General features: G+C 42.0%; 1 protein-coding gene across 2 annotated transcripts in view; it reads right to left on the bottom strand.

The window, feature by feature from the left end:
- mppe1 (metallophosphoesterase 1) overlaps window positions 1-13,638 on the bottom strand; it is a 73,380-nt gene that overhangs the window by 6,403 nt on the left and 53,339 nt on the right. The window lies entirely within an intron of this gene.

Raw genomic sequence — 13,638 nt, 5'->3', positions numbered from 1 at the left:
AATAAATGTTTTTCTCCAAAACACGTTGGCCACAATTATTGGCACCCTTTTATTAAATACTTTTTGCAACCTCCTTTTGCCAAGATAACAGCTCTGAGTCTTCTCCTATAATGCCTGATGAGTTTGGAGAACACCTGACAAGAGATCAGAGACCATTCCTCCATACAAAATCTCCTCAGATCCTTCAGATTCCCAGATCCATGTTGGTGCTTCTTCTCTTCAGTTCAGCCCACTCATTTTCTATAGGGTTCCGGCCAGGGACTGGGTTGGCCATTGCAGATCTTGGTTTTGTGCTCAGTGACCCATTTTTGTTTTGATTTTGATATTTGTTTTTGGATCACTGTCCTGTTGGAAGATCCAAACATGGCCTGTTATAAGATTTCTAGCCCCGGCTGTTAGGTTTCGATTTTTTATCTGTTGGTATTTGATCCAATCCATGATGCCATGTATCTGAACAAGATGTCCAGGACCTCTGGCAGAAAATTAGGCCCACAGCAGTAAAGATACAGCAGAGTATTTCATTTTACACATGGGGTACTTTTTTATCCCTGTGTGCACCAAACCCATCTTAAGTGTTTGCTGCCAAAAAAGCTATTTTTTTGGTTCCTCTGTCCATAGAACGTTTGAAAAGTACCTGACACTACTGGCACTTCAAACGGGACGGGTTCTATGGTCAGATGAAACAAAAAAAATAGCTTTTTTTGGCAGCAAACACTTAAGATGGGTTTGGTGCACACAGGGATAAAAAAGTACCCCATGTGTAAAATGAAATACTCTGCTGTATCTTTACTGCTGTGGGCCTAATTTTCTGCCAGAGGTCCTGGACATCTTGTTCAGATACATGGCATCATGGATTGGATCAAATACCAACAGATAAAAAAATCGAAACCTAACAGCCGGGGCTAGAAATCTTATAACGGGCCATGTTTGGATCTTCCAACAGGACAGTGATCCAAAAACAAATATATATATAAATAAATATAGCTGCAAGCAGCGATTACGGGCCCAAGCCGGTGGCACCGCCACCCCGGTGCCTTTAGTTGCACTAAAGGTACCGAGGTGGCGGTGCCACCGGCTTGGGCCCTCCATCGCTGCTTGCAGCTATATTTATTTATATATATATATATATAAAAACGCCACCCCGGTGCCTTTAGGGTTCCTGTGCACGACGGGCAATATCGTAACTCCGCTTTGACTATCGAGAAGAAGTCTGCTTTAGAGCTTGCATCAGTGTGGGTTCTGCAAAAGTGCGCATCGAGGGCACATATCAACCACAAAGTATGCGTGAGCACCCTTCTGAAACCTAAAATGAAAAATTAGACACCCTACAGTCTCATGGACTTAACGGACACATGAAATCAGCAGCCATTGTAAGTACACAACACCGAAAATTCCTATAAAGTGTGGTATATATATTCATTGAAATTACTGTACTTTAAAGCACTTGTTTAAAAGAAAAAAACACATATACATAGTATAAAACACTAGATGGCACAATATACCTATTTTTAATAGTCTTTCTGCCCCCCTCCCCACACACACAGACAGGGGGGGCTGTCTGTGTGTGTGCCCTCCCTCCCCTCCCCGCACAGACACACACAATGGGGAAGGGGGGGGGGGGGGTGTCTGTGTGTGTGCCCTCCCCTCTCCACACACACACACATACTCACTCACACACACAGAATGGCAGGGGGAACTCTGGCAGAGAGAGGCAGAGAGAGACAAAACCACATTCAAACCAAAATATCTGACTTCCTGTTGGTCAGAGCTAATGACTGTAAATTAGAAAGTTGTCTGGCTCGATGTGCACAATATACATACCAAGTTTTGTTACTGTAGGTAAAACTAACCCCCCACTTTTGTCAAAAGCATCTTGAAAGTAACACACTTCTTGCTGCCAGTTGGTGGCGCTATAACTTTGACTCACATTAGTTACATCCATGTGATGGGCCTCTTACAGCGAGCACAATGCTGAAGTTTCATCAAGATCAATTAATGTATGAAGACGTTATAACACATCGTGTTTCTCTTTTCTCGCCATAAATTTGTTTCCTCGCCACGGCCAAACCGTTCGAGATATCAAAAAGCCGTCCGCAATTTAGCATCCTCAATGTCTTGACTTCATGCTGACCGAGTTTGGTGAAGATCAAATTAAATTTCTTGGAGGAGTATATCAAATTCCAGGGGCGTGCGTTTTCATACAACCCATAATAGCCGACTTCCTGTTGGGCTGGCGTAAAACTTAGAGCACGGAAGTTGTTCGGCCCGATGAGATCTATATGTGTACCGAGTTTCATACTAATTCATGCAATATTCAGTTTGATATATGGACCAAGTTTTCGGACCCCGTTAAAGGGGGCGCTGTTGAGCCCCCCTGCCACGCCCGGGTACCAGCTTCAGCCCGGCCCTGATGGCCGCAGGTTCTGACCTGTGTGCAAAGTTTCAAGAGTTTTCGAGCACGTTAAGGGCCCCAAAAGTGCCCGAGAAGTCCCACACAGCAGAGAAAGGGTTAAAATAAAGCCCCCCTCCTCTCTCACACACACAGACACTGAGAGAGACTGGCAAAATTCCCATCAAATCACATTCAAACCAAAATATCTGACTTCCTGTTGGTCGGAGCTAATGACTGTAAATTAGAAAGTTGTCCGGCTCGGGGAGATAAATATAAATACCGATTTTTGTTACTGTAGGTAAAACTAATACCCCATTTTTGACTAAAGGTGGCGCTACTGAGCCCCTTACCACGCCCGTTTCTGAAACTTTGCACAAGTGTACTAGGCAATAAATTTAAAGTGTCTGTCGAGTTTCATGCAATTTCAAGTATGCTAAGAGTCTCAAAAACTTTAAAAAAGAATATTAAAGTTTGATGCGTTGCCATGGCAACAGTATTTAAGATATCAATAATCCTTTCACAGGTCTACATCTGCCGTGTGTTTACATTAAACAGATGAAGTTTGAAGCAAATCGGGTAAAAATAAGAGGGTGATTTCAAAGCATTTTGAAAGTGACACACTTCCTGCTGCCAGTTGGTGGCGCTATAACTTTGACTCACAATAGTCACATCCATGTGATCGGCCTCTTACAGCGAACACACTGCTGAAGTTTCATCAAGATCAGTTAATGTATGAGGATGTTATAACACACTTCCTGTTTCCAATATTCGCCATAAATTTGTTTCCTCGCCACGGCCAAACCGTTCGAGATATCAAAAATCCCCTCGCAATTTATCATCCTCCATGTCTTGACTTCATGCACACCCAGTTTCGTGGTCATCCGATGAATTCTCTAGGACAAGTGTTTCAAATGCCAGAACATGCGTTTCCATACAACCCATAATAACCGACTTCCTGTTGGACTGGCGTAAAACTTAGAGCACGAAAGTTGTTCGGCCCGATGAGATCTATACGTGTACCGAGTTTCATATTATTACATGCAAGCGTGTTTGAGATATGGACATGTTTTTGAATCCCATTCCAGGGGGCGCTGGCGAGCCCCCCTGCCACGCCCGGGTCCCAGCTTCAGTCGGGCCCTAATGGCCGCGGGTTCTGACATTTGTGCAAAGTTTCAAGAGTTTTTGAGCACGTTAAGGCCCCCAAAAGTGCCCAAAAGGTAGTAATATAATAATAATTAAAGCTGCAAGCAGCGATTGCGGGCCCAAGCCGGTGGCACCGCCACCCTGGTGCCTTTAGTGGAACTAAAGGCACCGGGTGGCGGTGCCACCGGCTTGGGCCCTCCATCGCTGCTTGCAGCTTTAATTATATGGCACAGAGGTGGCGGTGCCACCGGCTTGGGCCCGTAATCGCTGCTTGCAGCTATATTTATTTATATATATATATATATATATATATATATATATATATATAAACCGCCACCCCGGTGCCTTTAGGGTTCCTGTGCACGACGGGCAATAACGTAACTCCGCTTTGACTGTCGAGAAGAAGTCTGCTTTAGAGCTTGCATCAGTGTGGGTTCTGCAAAAGTGCGCATCGAGGGCACATATCAACCACAAAGTATGCGTGAGCACCCTTCTGAAACCTAAAATGAAAAATTAGACACCCTACAGTCTCATGGACTTAACGGTAACGGACACATGAAATCAGCAGCCATTGTAAGTACACAAGACCAAAAATTAATATGAAGTGTGGTATATATATTCATTGAAATTACTGTACTTTAAAACACTTGTTTAAAAGAAAAAACACATGTATACATAGTATAAAACACTAGATGCCACAATATACCTATTTTTAATAGAGTCTTTCTGCCCCCCTCCCCACACACACAGAGACAGGGGGGCTGTCTGTGTGTGTGCCCTCCCTCCCCTCCCCACACAGACACACACGGGGGGGGAGTGTCAGACAGACAGACAGACAAACACACACACACACACACACACACACACACACACAGAATGGCAGGGGGAACTCTGTCGGAGAGAGACAAAACCACATTCAAACCAAAATATCTGACTTCCTGTTGGTCGGAGCTAATGACTGTAAATGAGAAAGTTGTCCGGCTCGATAAGCACAATATACATACCAAGTTTTGTGACTGTAGGTAAAAATAACCCCCCCACTTTAGTCAAAAGCATCTTGAAAGTAACACACTTCCTGCTGCCAGTTGGTGGCGCTATAACTTTGACTCACATTAGTTACATCCATGTGATCGGCCTCTTACAAAAAACACACTACTGAAGTTTCATCAAGATCAATAAATGTATGAAGACGTTATAACACATCGTGTTTCTCTTTTCTCGCCATAAATTCGTTTCCTCGCCATGGCCAAACCGTTCGAGATATCAAAAATCCGTCCGCAATTTAGCATCCTCAATGTCTTGACTTCATGCTGACCGAGTTTGGTGAAGATCAAATTAAATTTCTTGGAGGAGTATATCAAATTCCAGGGGCGTGCGTTTTCATACAACCCATAATAGCCGACTTCCTGTTGGGCTGGCGTAAAACTTAGAGCACGAAAGTTGTTCGGCCCGATGAGATCTATATGTGTACCGAGTTTCATACTAATTCATGCAATATTCAGTTTGATATAGGGACCAAGTTTTCGGACCCCGTTAAAGGGGGCGCTGTTGAGCCCCCCTGCCACGCCCGGGTACCAGCTTCAGCCCGGCCCTGATGGCCGCAGGTTCTGACCTGTGTGCAAAGTTTCAAGAGTTTTCGAGCACGTTAAGGGCCCCAAAAGTGCCCGAGAAGTCCCACACAGCAGAGAAAGGGTTAAAATAAAGCCCCCCCCTCCTCTCTCACACACACAGACACTGAGAGAGACTGGCAAAATTCCCATCAAATCACATTCAAACCAAAATATCTGACTTCCTGTTGGTCGGACCTAATGACTGTAAATTAGAAAGTTGTCCGGCTCGGGGAGATAAATATAAATACCGATTTTTGTTACTGTAGGTAAAACTAATACCCCATTTTTGACTAAAGGTGGCGCTACTGAGCCCCTTACCACGCCCGTTTCTGAAACTTCACACATGCCTAGTACCTAATAAATCTGATATGCATGTTGAGTTTCATGCAATTTGAAGCATGTTAAGAGCCTCAAATGCACATAAAAAGAATATAAAAGATTAAAGCGTTGCCATGGCAACAGTATTTAAGATATCAATAATTCTTTCACAGGTCTACATCTGCCGTGTGTTTACATTATACACATAAAGTTTGAAGCAAATCGGTAAAAATAAGAGGGTGATTTCAAAGCATTTTGAAAGTGACACACTTCCTGCTGCCAGTTGGTGGCGCTATAACTTTGACTCACAATAGTCACATCCATGTGATCGCCCTCTTACAGCGAACACACTGCTGAAGTTTCATCAAGATCAGTTAATGTATGAGGATGTTATAACACACTTCCTGTTTCCAATATTCGCCATAAATTCGTTCCCTCGCCACGGCCAAACCGTTCGAGATATCAAAAATCCCCTCGCAATTTAGCATCCTCCATGTCTTGACTTCATGCACACTGAGTTTCGTAGTCATCGGATGAATTCTCTGGGAGAAGTGTTTCAAATGCCAGAACATGCGTTTCCATACAGCCCATAATAGCCGACTTCCTGTTGGACTGGCGTAAAACTTAGAGCACGAAAGTTGTTCGGCCCGATGAGATCTATATGTGTACCGAGTTTCATATTATTACATGCAAGCGTGTTTGATATATGGACATGTTTTTGAATCCCATTCCAGGGGGCGCTGGCGAGCCCCCCTGCCACGCCCGGGTCCCAGCTTCAGCGCGGCCCTAATGGCCGCAGGTTCTGACATTTGTGCAAAGTTTCAAGAGTTTTTGAGCACGTTAAGGCCCCCAAAAGTGCCCAAAAGGTAGTAAAATAATAATAATAATAATAATAAAGAAGAATAAGAAGAAGAATAATAATCCTTAGAAAAACAATAGGGCCTTCGCCTTTTCAAGGCTTGGGCCCTAATTAAAGCTGCAAGCAGCGATTGCGGGCCCAAGCCGGTGGCACCGCCACCCTGGTGCCTTTAGTGGAACTAAAGGCACCGGGTGGCGGTGCCACCGGCTTGGGCCCTCCATCGCTGCTTGCAGCTTTAATTATATATATATATATATATATATATATATATATATATATATATATATATATATATATATATATATATTAAAAAAAAATTATATATATATATATATATATATATATATATATATATATATATATATATATATATATATATATATATATATATTATGTAAATTCTTTTCCCCCCCTATTTTTAACATATATATTATTATATATATAATAATAATATATATATTATTAACATTTTTGGATGCTAAACTATTCTTTTTATAGGCTTTGTACTTTGTACACTTTGTACACTCACGTTCCAATATAGAAAAATTATCCTCTTCAAATGCGCAAAAATGTGCTTGGAAACATCACAGTGGAGCGGTGCTTACTATGAACGGCACAAACTGTACAAATGACTATTTAAACAGAGCAGTGTAATTTTTATATGTAAGGTTGACTATTTTATTATTATATTTTATTAAGGCTATAATGAACATGCTGCGATGTCAAGATTGCAATGCTGGAATGCTGTGTGTGTGTGTGTGTGTGTGTGTGTGTGTGTGTGTGTGTGTGAGGCTCGATCGAACAATGGAGACATAAAAACATACTCCGTCATTTTGTTCATACAGACCATCTTTCAAAATGCAAAGTGTTTCCTTATATTTGTGTACACTCGCAATGAAACAACATTGTGCTTTTGTTAAACTATAAACTCTTGTCAAACTGTAACCTACAACTGTCACCCAACCAAAATCACACACACACACACACACACACACACATCCCCCCTCCCCTCCCCTCCCCACACAGACAGACACACACACACACAGAATGGCAGAGAGACAGAGAGAGAGAAAATACACATTCAAATATCTGACTTCCTGTTGGTTGGAGCTAATGACTGTAAATTAGAAAGTTGTCTGGATCGAAGAGAAGAATATACGTACCGAGTTTGGTTACTGTAGGTAAAACTATAACTAAGTTATAACACACTTTATGCATCCTTTTTTAATCATAAATTTGTTTCCTCGCCACGGCCAAACCGTTCGAGATATCAAAAATCCCCTGGCAATTTATCATCTTCCCTGTCTTGACTTCATGCTGTCCGAGTTTCGTGGTCATCGGATGAATTCTCTAGAAGTGTTTCAAATGCGAGAGCAAGCGTTCTCCAATCAACCCGTAATAGCCGACTTCCTGTTGGGCTGGCGTAAAACTTGACCCAGGGAAAGTTGTTCGGCCCGATTAAATCTATATGTGTACCGAGTTTCATATTAATTCATGCAAGCGTGTTTGATATACGGACAAGTGTTCGAATCCCATTCCAGGGGGCGCTGTCGAGCCCCCCTGCCACGCCCGGGTACCAGCTTCAGCCCGGCCCTGATGGTTGCGGGTTCTGAACTGTATGCAAAATTTCAAGAGTTTTCGAGCATGTTAAGGCCCTCAAAAGTGCCAGAGATTTTGCACACAGCAGAGAAATGGTTAAACTAAACTAGCCCCCCTCCTCACACACACACACACACACAGAGGGGCAGAGGGAAAATGCTCCAAACAGTACACATTCAAACCAAAATATCTGACTTCCTGTTGGTCGGAGCTAATGACTGTAAATTAGAAAGTTGTCCGGATCGAAGAGAAGAATATACGTACCGAGTTTGGTTACTGTAGGTAAAAATAATACCCCATTTTTGACTAAAGGTGGCGCTACTGAGCCCCTTACCACGCCCGTTTCTGAAACTTCGCACATGTCTATTACACAATAAATGTCAAATGCATGTTGAGTTTCATGCAATTTGAAGCATGTTAAGAGCCTCAAATGCATCCAAAAAGAATATAAAAGTTTAAAGCGTTGCCATGGCGACAGTATTAAAGATATCAATAATCCTTTCACAGGTCTACATCTGTCGTGTGTTTACATTATACAGATGAAGTTTGAAGCAAATCGGGTAAAAATAAGAGGGTGAATTCAAACCATTTTGAAAGTGACACACTTCCTGCTGCCAGTTGGTGGCACTATAACTTTGACTCACAATAGTCACATCCATGTGATCGGCCTCTTACAGCGAACACACTGCTGAAGTTTCATCAAGATCAATTAATGTATGAGGATGTTATAACACACTTCCTGTTTCCAATATTCGCCATAAATTCGTTTCCTCGCCACGGCCAAACCGTTCGAGATATCAAAAATCCCCTCGCAACTTTTCATCCTCAATGTCTTGACTTCATGCTGACCGAGTTTCGTGGTGATTGTTTGAATCGTCTAGGAGGAGTATTTTAAATTCCATTGCATGTGTTTTTTAAACTACGCCAAATAGCCGACTTCCTGTTGGGCTGGGGTAAAAAGTCAGAGCATGAAGGATATATGAACCGATGAGATCTATAAGTGTACCGAGTTTCATATTATTTCATGCAAGCGTGTTTGATTTATGGACCAAGTTTTCGGACCCCGTTCCAGGGGGCGCTGTCGAGCCCCCCTGCCACGCCCGGGTACCAGCTTCAGTCCGGCTCTAATGGCCGCGGTTTCTGACCCGTGTGCAAAGTTTCAAGAGTTTTTGAGCACGTTAAGGCCCCCAAAAGTGGCAAAAACCTTGAAAAAAAATTATTATAAAGAAGAAGAAGAAGAAAAACAAAAAACCCTTAGAAGAACAATAGGGCTCTGCGCCCTTTCAGGGCTTGGGCCCTAATAATCCCATGGAAAACAATAGGGCCTTCGCCTTTTCAAGGCTTGGGCCCTAATAATAACAAGCAGCGATTACGGGCCCAAGCCGGTGGCACCGCCACCCTGGTGCCTTTAGTTACACTAAAGGCACCGGGGTGGCGGTGCCACCGGCTTGGGCCCTCCATCGCTGCTTGCAGCTATATTTATTTATATATATATATATATATATATATATATATATATATATATATATATATATATATATATATATATATAAAAAACGCCACCCCGGTGCCTTTCGGGTTCCTGTGCACGACGGGCAATAACGTAACTCCGCTTTGACTGTCGAGAAGAAGTCTGCTTTAGAGCTTGCATCAGTGTGGGTTCTGCAAAAGTGCGCATCGAGGGCACATATAAGAAAAAAAATTGTATATATACATATAAATATATACCGGTATGTGTGTATATCCCCCCCCCCCCCCCCTATTTTTAACATGTATATTATTATATATATATATATATATATTAAAATGTTTGGGTGCTAAACTATTCTTTATTATAGGCTTTGTATTTCACTCACGTTCCAATATTGAAAAATGATCCTCTTCAAATACGCAAAAATGTGCTTGGAAACATCACAGTGGAGCGGTGCTTACTGTGAACGGTAGGAACTGTACAACTGACTATTTAAACAGAGCAGTGTAATTTTTATATGTTAGGTTGACTATTATATTAAGGCTATAATGAACATACTGCGATGTCAAGATTGCAATGCACGTGTGTGTGTGTGTGTGTGTGTGTGTGTGTGTGTTGTTTTGTTCATACAAGACATCATTCAAACTGCAAGTGTTTCCTTATATTTGTGTACACTCGCAATAAAACACATTGGGCTTTTGTTAAACTATAAACTCTTGTCAAACTGTAACCTACAACTGTCACCCAACCAAAATCTCTCTCTCTCACACACACACACACACACACACACACACACACACACACACACACACACACACACAGTTTAAAAGCAAAAAAAATGTATCCAACCTCATTTAAAAACAGTCTGTCGGTGCCATCTTTTGGACATTCATCATATTGCATTGGTTTTAATTTCTTGTCCTCAAACAGAGCAGTAATCTGTTTATTTTAAGCAGCAAAGATCAGCAGCAGGAGTCCGATTTCATTTACTGTAAGAACAATAGGCTATTGAACTCACAATTCAAGCAATCCACCCCGAACTATAGAGCCAAATCATGAAACTAAAAAGCGCATGGTTGAGACAAAGATAATTTTACTTGCCCAACCTGATTAGAACATGGGGAAAAAAGAAACAAAATCCTGATTATAACATTTATTGTAAGCTGCTATCGATAGTGCATTATAAATACATTAGTCACGGTAACAATGTTGCGAAGCACTCACAAAATAATCACAGTGAACAATTAAAAAATGGGGCGTTTTCATATTTTCTAACATGATACAGTTAAGCAACCTCACAGGACGAGTCCTCTTTTCATGAATACCACCATCACAATTGAAAAATTGACATTGATTTCATACAACAGTTCAATAAATGCATAAAATGAGTCACTTACACTTTAGATGCAATGTTCCTGTTTTTGTTCTGTTTCAGCAGCGAAAATAGTTCAACAAAGATCACAGCAGAACCATCGCGCATCTCACAGTGTTTATTCATTAGTGAATGATTCCGCTTTTTGAAAGAATCGCTTGACTCAAAGATTCAATTATCAGTCAATAGACAACTGTCTCATTCATTAATGACTCAGTCGTTCAAACGACTCGTTTGAACGAATGAATCAATGACTCGCTCATTAAGACGGTCGCCTTGCGACACCTAAAGGAGGTTTAGTGTTATGTTCAAAAGTATAGCCTATCATTCTTTCCAACGATCGTTAATTAACTTATATTTAAAACAATCTCATAACATTATTTAATGCATTGTTATTTTTCAGTTTAAAATATTTAATTTGATCAGCCACAGGGTGTCCCTATAGTGTCTTATTATTCTAAAAAATTATATTTATTGATCAAATTTAGAAATTAAAAATGAAATATGAAGCATACATTTAATAAGAGTAGGGGTGTGACTAGGTACAGATATTAGGCTACAATATACAGATTTAAATATATCATCGCGCTCCACCGTCGATTTGAGATTGCAATGCACGTGTGTGTGTGTGTGTGTGTGTGTGTGTGTGTGTGTGTGTGTGTGTGTGTGTGTGTGTGTGTGTGTGTGTGTGTGTGTTAAAATAATTTAGTTTAGTTAGAGAACGGGCACTAATCTATTAAAACCTGAACATGTCCGCTTAATAAATCGTGAGTTGAACGAGAGTCGCAGCAAAGATCAGTCCAATTTCATTAATCATCATGGGTGAAGAGCAGACTGAAAAGATGATGACGGAATATTTTGTGTAAAAACGACTATTTAAGCGAATCTGTCATTGTACTGTTTTATTGTTTTCCATTAAGAATAATAGGCTATTGAACTCGCAATTCAAGCAATAACGCGTTCACGGCGAGGAACGAGCAGAACAGAGTGAATGTGTTTTAGTTCATTCCTACTGGACGTCCAGTTTACTTTCGCTTTTAAGTTAGCGATTTAAAAGCTCCCGCCGGTGTCACACGTCGATTAACCGGTGGGAAAATATCCTCACACAGTCACCCTAATAAATATATATTTATGTCTGAACTATTTTGATCTCATTTAGACCTTACATGCTGGCATTGACTGTCATACATCACTAGAGGGCAGTATAGCCCTATGTATGACTTGATTTTTATTAAATAGCCCTATTCTGTTGGTCTGAGCTAATGACTGTAAATTAGAAAGTTGTCCGGCTCAAGGAGAAGAATACATATATAGATTTTTGTGACTGTAGAGCCCCTTTCACACAGAGATTCCGGAAAATACACGGATAAAGTGACCCGGGATTTGACCCGGGTTCGTTTGAAAATGGTTCATTCACACTGCCAGTGATTTGCCGGAATCAGAGAGCGCGTTCACACACAACCCGGGTATGTCCCGGATAGACGCGTGACGTTATGATGTGACGTATAAGGTGGCGAACGATCTCAGCTTCGGCGCGGATTGCAAGGAGCTCTCGGGTCTCTGCTTCAGTCCAGTTTGCAGACATCTTTTCGTTCTTTCTTGTATCGATGACGAACACAAACTTTCTTCTAACAGAGTAACAGAGTGGCACGATAACTACCACATTGCGAAGGCTCGTGCATCATCACTACGACACACCCCTTACGGCATTTGTCCTGGCTTTTGTTCACACAGCGCGCGTTCCGGGTCTGAACACGGCAATGTTACTAGGTCCCCAACCCGGCATCGATCCCGGCATTAAACCCGGGTCGTGTTTGCGTTCACACAGAAGGCGTTCCGGCAATTTGCCGGCAATTTGCCGGGTTCAAAGTGCTGTGTGAATGGGGCTTAGGTAAAACTAACCCCCCCTCTTGGGTCAAAAGTATCTTGAAAGTGACACTTCCTGCTGCCAGTTGGTGGCGCTATAACTTTGACTCACAATAGTCACATCCATGTGATCGGCCTCTTACAGCGAACACACTGCTGAAGTTTCATCAAGATCAATTAATGTATGAAGACGTTATAACACACTTCCTGTTTCCAATATTCGCCATAAATTTGTTTCCTCGCCACGGCCAAACCGTTCGAGATATCAAAAATCCCCTCGCAATTTATCATCCTCCATGTCTTGGCTTCATGCACACCGAGTTTCGTGGTCATCCGATGAATTCTCTAGGACAAGTGTTTCAAATGCCAGAACATGCGTTTCCATACAACCCATAATAACCGACTTCCTGTTGGACTGGCGTAAAACTTAGAGCACGAAAGTTGTTCGCCCCGATGAGATCTATATGTGTACCGAGTTTCATATTATTACATGCAAGCGTGTTTGAGATATGGACATGTTTTTGAATCCCATTCCAGGGGGCGCTGGCGAGCCCCCCTGCCACGCCCGGGTCCCAGCTTCAGTCGGGCCCTGATGGCCGCAGGTTCTGACATTTGTGCAAAGTTTCAAGAGTTTTTGAGCACGTTAAGGCCCCCAAAAGTGACCAAAAGGTAGTAATATAATAATAATAAAGAAGAAGAAGAAGAATAAATATATATATATATATATATATAAATAAATATAGCTGCAAGCAGCGATTACGGGCCCAAGCCGGTGGCACCGCCACCCTGGTGCCTTTAGTTACACTAAAGGCACCGGGCTGGCGCTGCCACCGGCTTGGGCCCGTAATCGCTGCTTGCAGCTATATTTATTTATATATATATATATATATATATATAAAAAGCCGCCACCCCGTTGCCTTTCGGGTTCCTGTGCACGACGGGCAATAACGTAACCCTGCTTTGACTGTCGAGAAGATGTCTGCTTTAGAGCTTGCATCAGTGTGAGTC

The sequence above is a fragment of the Phoxinus phoxinus genome (assembly GCF_949152265.1).
Source record: "Phoxinus phoxinus genome assembly, chromosome: 24".
NCBI classification, from domain to species: Eukaryota; Metazoa; Chordata; class Actinopteri; order Cypriniformes; family Leuciscidae; genus Phoxinus; species Phoxinus phoxinus.
Note: the sequence above shows the minus strand (reverse complement) of the source record. Positions and strands in the feature narration are given on the sequence as shown.